Below are 7,145 nucleotides of genomic sequence, written 5' to 3'. Positions count from 1 at the left end.
GAAGCGAGAGCTCATTTGCTCTAAGGGCTCATTGGCCGATGGTGCAACTCCGTGCCTTCTATTTTAAGGCTGTGTCTCTAGCCCCAGCTTGGAAGGCTTGCTCGAGACATCTGGCAACAATGATCAGAATGCCTTTTTTTTTTCAAGGAGGCTCACAATCAATTCATCTGTGGACTCACAAGGAAAGGCTCATTTAGTAGAGCCAACATGTTTCAAAGAAAAATATATTTTCATTAACTAGCCTCAAAGCAGTAATTATATGTTCAGAGAACACAGTAAAAATTTATTTCTAAATATTTGGCAGCGAAAAGTTGAAGGCGGTGTGTGCGTGCGTGCGTGCGTGTGTGTCCAACGTGTTGCATGTGTTTTAAATAAATCCAGCATCTCCCCTCAAAAAGGAAGCAGGAAACGCAAGTGTAGACTTAATTTTTAGCAACAGGATGTGTTTCTAAATGCTGCTAATATATCAAAAGGAAGATGTCGGTAAAGGCTTTGCGATTGCGAAACAAACGAGGTATTTTTTATTTTATTTTATTTTTTTAAAGGACGGTGGTGTCTAAACAGGGAAAACCAAATTTCAACCAAGGATCAGAAGCAACAGAGGTATCTTTGCCTGAGCTGCAGCTGAAACTTGGATGCTCCCCGGATCTGATTCACAGTTTATAATCACAGTTATCACAGAACCATTAAAAGCCTATTAACTTGAAGTCCCACAATTCCTGCAGGGCAAGGGCAAAGAAAGAGCAAAATAACTTCGAATGTAAATGTAACGCAACGTTCGGCAGAGGAGAATCTCTTTTAATTACGCCAGCGAAGGAAGATGTCTTGTGGATACATCCACCCTAGCAGATGGCTGATGGAAAAATACGACACGAAGTCTTAGGACGCTCGGGATGTTATGGAAATGATTTCTCTGTGAAGAGCCGGGGACAGCATCCGCCTGTTCCAGACCCCTTTCCGAGAGCAGGAAGAGTGGAGGGCTTGTTAAAACGTGTTGACTGCTGGGTAGGCTGGCTGGACAAACCCCGTGCAGGGGCCGAGCCAATCAGCCTGAAAAGAATCCTCAGCCTCGTTCGGTGGAGGCGAAAACCCAACAAATATTCAAGCCATTGTCATATGAGAAATTTGATTTCGTGTTTTTCCACCCTTCAGTGCCTTCGCTGACATTTCCCCTAACAACGTTATTATGTGCTGCGCAGTAAGACAGTGCAGTCAATAAGCTGTCTTGAGACCTCAGATAAAACGCAGAGTTCTTATCTCACCGCAGAACAATTACAGGCATCACCCGGCAGCGAGCTGTGTGCACGCCAACGATGGAGCCTCTTCCCAGACCTCTGGGGCCACCGTGGCAAGGTGCCCACCGGCCCTCCGGGGGCCCCACTCACGCGGCCCTGGCGGGTGGACCCAGTCCCCACCTCGCCTTCGTGGAGGAATGCTGGAATCGCCCGGGGAGAGACAGCGCTTTCTCTCCGCCGTCTCTGACTCCGAAGCAACCAATTCCCATCAATCCAGCCTCACCTAAAACGAGTTCTTGCTGCATGAATTACCCACGTTCACTGCCCAGCTTGATCTCGTTCCCGCAATGGATAAAGCAAATGGCTCAGTCCAGAGGGAGTGGGTTATTGACTAAGCGCTTAATTAGGCGCACAACCCTGATGTGGCCATTCTCCTACACTCAAGACGACTGGACCGTGGCACGGCAGCACCGTGAATCTGGTTTGCTCTCATCTGCCCGAGCCACAGTGGAATCAATGGGGCAGCAATCTAAATTAAACATTAAGACAAGCACACTGCAGTATGTTTATGTAACTGTGCAAAGAAACAGCGTGTGTCTCGGGGTCCTCTAGGGGGAAACATTATTTACTTCCCTACTTCCATATCAAGCACACTGAAGGTTTGTGTGGTACCGTCTAGAAAGGGTTTGACCACCTGACGGAAGACCTTCTAGCCTCCTATACGGTTTCTGAATCTTTAAAAGTCTGGTACGACAGTGACCACGGTCCAAGGATTAGTGCCTCTCTGCAGGTGCAACAGCAAACGTGCCCACGGGGCTTTCGGACCCCACTTTCCTTTCGTAGAAGGATTGAGCATCCAATCCTTTTGAGCATCCAAAGGATCGGATTGAGTGTCCAATCCATAGAAGGATTGAGTATCCATGCCAGCATGGCCGAGAGAGGTCTCACGCGTTTCCTGATTCTCCACGGTGTGCTTGTCGGACTTTACGTGCACGTGAATCATCTGGGAGTCTTGTGAAAGTGCTCATTCTGATTCAGTGGGTCTGGGCAGGGGCCCGAGAATCGGCATTTCTAATACATTCAAAAGCGGTCCCCGGGGGCTGCCGGTCCAAGGACCACACTTGGAACAGCGTGGGCCTGATGGGCGGGTTCCTTACGTTACAGCCAACTCAAACGTTGAGAGGGGAGGAGGGAAAAAAAATAGAGCCGCTGTTTTGGTGATAAGGTAAGTTGGAAGCCAGAGTGGGAGGCAGAAGGATACAAGGAACAAGCCGGTCCTCCCTTGGGTGAAGGTGTATATCCACGCTGGCTTTAAAGCCACGTCCTGTCTGATTCCTCCGTCAGGGTATCGTTTACGGAGCCAATGAACATTAATTGCAAGACTTAATGCTGTATGTATTTCCGATTGGCCTTGGCGAGGCACCCCCGACGGGCAGAAATGCCCTGGAATATGAAGAAAGAACAGGAGGAGGAAAGGACAAATCGGTGGTCATCCACACCATTAACTGAGTTGATGAACCTCAGGTCCCTGTAGAGTTGGAGAAAGAAGGGCCTAAAGCCAGAACTCAGCCCATGTCTGTCTTTTACGACGTTCTCTTCTTATCTTTGTAACAAGGCTCTTTTATTAGCTTGCAATTTCCTGCCAAGTTGATGAAATCGCCATTATGGTTTATAGTACAAAATAAGAGGATAAAGGAGATTTTAAAGGGCCTATGGCTCTCTCCTTCGTTTGAGGACCCTGCCTCCGCCGCTGCTCCCGCCCGGTGGCGTAGAGATGAACTTTCTGTCACATTCCGAGACACTGCTCATTTTCTCTTCGGCTGAAAAATATATATTTATTTCGCCGGTTTGCTCTACGATTCTGGAGGCCGGCATTTTCCATTTTAGTGCTCTCCGTTTTGAACCACACGTGTAATGACCGCTGTCTTGTATTCTGTGTTTTCGGAGGACTCTCCCATTCAAACCGCGAGAGGGGACCAGAGCAGCCGTCGTTCCGGGGGAGCAAAAACAAAGCGTCAAGCCTTCGCGACAACCTCTACAAGCACGCAAACACACAAGTGGAGGCAGGAATCGAAATCCCATCGAGCGGAGAAGCGGGCGCCCAACTAAATGCTCCCGCTTGTCTTTTTCAGCATTTGGAGAGAGGACAGACTCAACTCAGGTGGTGCATCTTGGGGGCGTCTTATTTCTAAGGTGCTTTTCTTTAAAACGCCAGCGCTCTCAGGAGCCTTTCTTGTGGTTTCGGCCCGCTCCCTGTGTCCCTACCTCCTTCGGGCATTGGCTGTCGGGTCAAGGTCACAGAGGGCAAGTGCCTGTGCACCTCTCTGGACCGCCTGGACGCCCCGAGTGGCCTGCCTTCTGCTCCTCCCCTCGGACCACATTGAAGCCATGTTGGCTACCCTTCTTTTTTTTTTTTTTTTTTTATTAAAAAAATTTTTTTTAATGTTCATATTTGAGAGACAGAGCGCAAGCTGGGGGTGGGGGCAGAGAGAGAGGGAGACACGGAATCCGAAGCAGGCTCCGGGCTCTGAGCTGTCAGCACAGAGCCCGACGCAGGGCTAGAACCCACGAGCCGTGAGATCATGACCTGAGCCAAAGTCGGACGCTCAACCGACTGAGCCCCCCAGGCGCCCCGGCCGCCCTTCATTTCTTGAGTGAGCCACACTGAGCCCACCGCCAGGGCCTGTGACAGGCTCTCTGCTGCCTGGCATGCCCTCCCTGGCTCTGTGCAGCCTTTCTTCGCTTCATCTTCTCCCTATCGCCCTGGTCACCTTTCTGATTCATTCAGGTCCCTCTGTCATGTGGCCTTGGAGCACCTGTGCCTCTCTGTTACTACCCTTTGTTCGTGTGGCGATGTCTCTGTCGCCAGGAGGGTCTGCACCACGAGGACAGAGGCAGGATTTACCGTGTCTTTTGCTGTCCCCGGCACATTTTGCCAGATTGCCTCACTTGGGTGACCAATTCGCCAAATTATCAATTACCAAAAGCTTCTCTGGAAACAATTTGAAAGGCTTAGAGCAATTCATGTTTCAGCAGGGTTATCAAAAATTCAGTCATTACGATGACAGTGCATGTAATTTGAATTTGGAGTATCATGTGTACGTCAGCAAAGTCAAGGGTTTTTGTAAATGTTCCGGTGAGTTAGTTTCTTTCAATTCAATAGATTTCCTTTGTCTTTTTTTTTTTTTTTAACGGGTGACAGAGAGAGAGGGGGAATACAAGAGGGCGGAGGGCGAGAGAGAATCCCAAGCAGTCATGACCTGAGCCGAAATCAAGAGCCAGATGCTTAACCTGCTGAGCCACCCGGGTGCCCCTGCTTCTTCTCTTTCACTTTAGTCTTACTTGTCTGGATCCACTGAATTGTTTTCTTGAGTGGAAAGGAAAAAGATGGAGTTAACTTTCCAAACAGTTTGCAACGTAAGATACGACAAGAAATGTGCTCCCGTTACAGGTGCCAGAGCGCTTTCCAAGAGGGTGTGCAAACCTGTTGTGCACCCATTAAACTTTCCATTAGTACCATATGAATTAGGGATCCTAATAAAAAGTGCAGCTGAGTCACCTTGATTCGGCTGCTATTTGCAGAAAGAGTTCAGATAGATAAAATGTGTTTTACAATTCAGATGCCTGAGAATTTCTCAGATGGATGGGCTTTCTCCACGTGCAGGTTAAGTTGTCCAGGGTGCATGAACGTGAACTTGAAGATGGGACATTCATTTGGTGGAATGACAAATGGGATAATGCCCATGTGTGCAGGTCTGAGTGTTTGTGGGGGCATCACAGGTGGGCACGGGCACACACATGAGTGAGAGCATTCCTCCAGAGTGCCCATGGTCCCACCGCTTTCTCTCCTAGAAAAGATACCCATCATTAAGTAAACAAGGAATGGCTGGCAGACCACACCGGAAACGCATGGAAGAGACAGACACGTCTATCCTTCATAAACTCCTTAACGCTTGAGATGTGCAAGGTCTGAAAGTCAAAGTACACACAGCTGTTAAGTCAAAAAAATATATGGGGTGGGGCGCCTGGGTGGCTCAGTTGGTTAAGCATCCAACTCTTTAAAAATTTTTTTTTTAATGTTTATTTTATTTTTGAGACAGAGAGAAACAGATCACGAGCGGGGGAGGGGCAGAGAGAGAGACACACGGAATCCGAAGTAGGCTTCATGCTCTGAGCTGTCAGCACACAGCCCGACGCGGGGCTCGAACTCGTCAACTGCGAGATCGTGACCTGAGCCGAAGTCAGACGCTCAACCGACTGAGCCACCCAGGCGCCCCAAGCATCCAACTCTTGATTTTGGCTCGGGTCATGGTCTCACGATTGGTGAGATCGAGCCCCGCATTGGGCTCTGAGCTGATAGCATGAGGTCTGCTTGAGATTCTCCCTCTCTCTGCCCTCCCACACTCGCTCCCATGCACGCATGCTCACACGCGTGCTGTTTCAAATAAATAAACATTAAAAAATATGTATATTGGGCAAAACTATTTGCTGCAAATGTAGATAGTTCACTAAAAATAATTTTTGGTTCATCAGTAATTTGGGGTACTGATTATTGGATGTATTGGTAAAGTCATGATTCGTTATTCATGAAGACTAATTTTGGCGATGCCTTAGTACTGTTTGAAAACAGTACCGGCCTATAGTGGGTGTTGGGTAAATATTTGTTGACCGAATGAATAGATTCTGACACAAGCTCACACCATTGTCTTCATGGACAGTCTGTAACGAGCCATCTTGGGCCACTGCACTCCAAGCAGGGGCCCCTCGTGTGCAAAGCACGAGGCAGGATGAAGCATGAATCTCCGCTGACCTCAGCGCCAGGGACTCAAGCGCTCTGAGTGCTCCAGAACTTGTGTGCAGACTGAGGCGTCGCCAAGTTCAGCCCAGTAATTCAAACCTCTGCAAATAATAACATCAACAATGAACAGCCCGACCCCCATCTGGGGCCGAGAAATCCTAGCTGAAGAAAAATTGAATTTTATTTTTCCTGGCCGGGTGTCCTTTATTCAGTTTTGATTTCCTTGGACAAATTTGTTAAGAATTTTGAACAATCATTCAGAGGGGCGAAATTGGGACACACCTTAGCCAGTGATCATATTCCTTGTTTAACAGAGCGAATGACTAACTGGAGAGGAGATGCAAAACATATTTAAACATGAGATTTCCGTTCTAAAAACTGTTCGGCCCTGGTGGTGGAGACAAAGCGGAGGCACACGAAATACGCTGTTGGAAATGGCACTTTTAAGCTCGAAGTCTTTGGCTTCCTCTGTCCTTCTTGCTTTCCTCTCGGTCGTGGGGTGTCAGAGGGGCACGTTCTGGGCTTGTGCCCCCTCTCCCCCCACCTCCCACCCCGTCACGTGCGCGGCAGAGGGAAGGTGGCCTAGAGACAGGCACTTAGATGGGCCCTGTTTTATGCAAATCAGCACTGCCCAATAATTCGGCTGGGTCGAGGAAGTGAGCTCTGTTTCCTGCTGGCATTGAACTTGGTCTCAGTACCTGGGGGGGTCTAGTTCAGGCTCAGTATTGGCTGTGTGACCGTGCGGAGTCCCTCTGCTTGTCTGAGACTCAGTCTCCTCTTCTGTAAGTGGAGGTGATGGCCAATGCCTGTGTTGGCCTTGGTCTGCCTCCAAGGAGGAACCAGGTGGCCCATTCCAAGACAGAAGACAGTCTAACGAAGAGCGTCCTTGGAGACATGTGGGCAGGGTTCGGGGGCTGACAAGGCCCAGCAAGAGCCAAAAGCCTTGCCCACCCCTAGGCCTAAAGGGTTGGGAGAGGTCGCTGTTAACAGCAGGGGCTGGAGCCGTGGGCCAGGGGCCGCCAGACTGATGGGAGCAGTGGATGTAGGTAGGACAACACAGCTCCTTCCAAAGTCTGGCCTGGGAGGGAGGGAGCCTGGGAGATCAATCCTTT

Source organism: Leopardus geoffroyi, chromosome D2 (genome assembly GCF_018350155.1).
Source record: "Leopardus geoffroyi isolate Oge1 chromosome D2, O.geoffroyi_Oge1_pat1.0, whole genome shotgun sequence".
In the NCBI taxonomy this organism is placed as follows: domain Eukaryota; kingdom Metazoa; phylum Chordata; class Mammalia; order Carnivora; family Felidae; genus Leopardus; species Leopardus geoffroyi.
The sequence above is the reverse complement of the archived record's forward strand: the minus strand, read 5'-3'. Positions refer to the sequence as shown.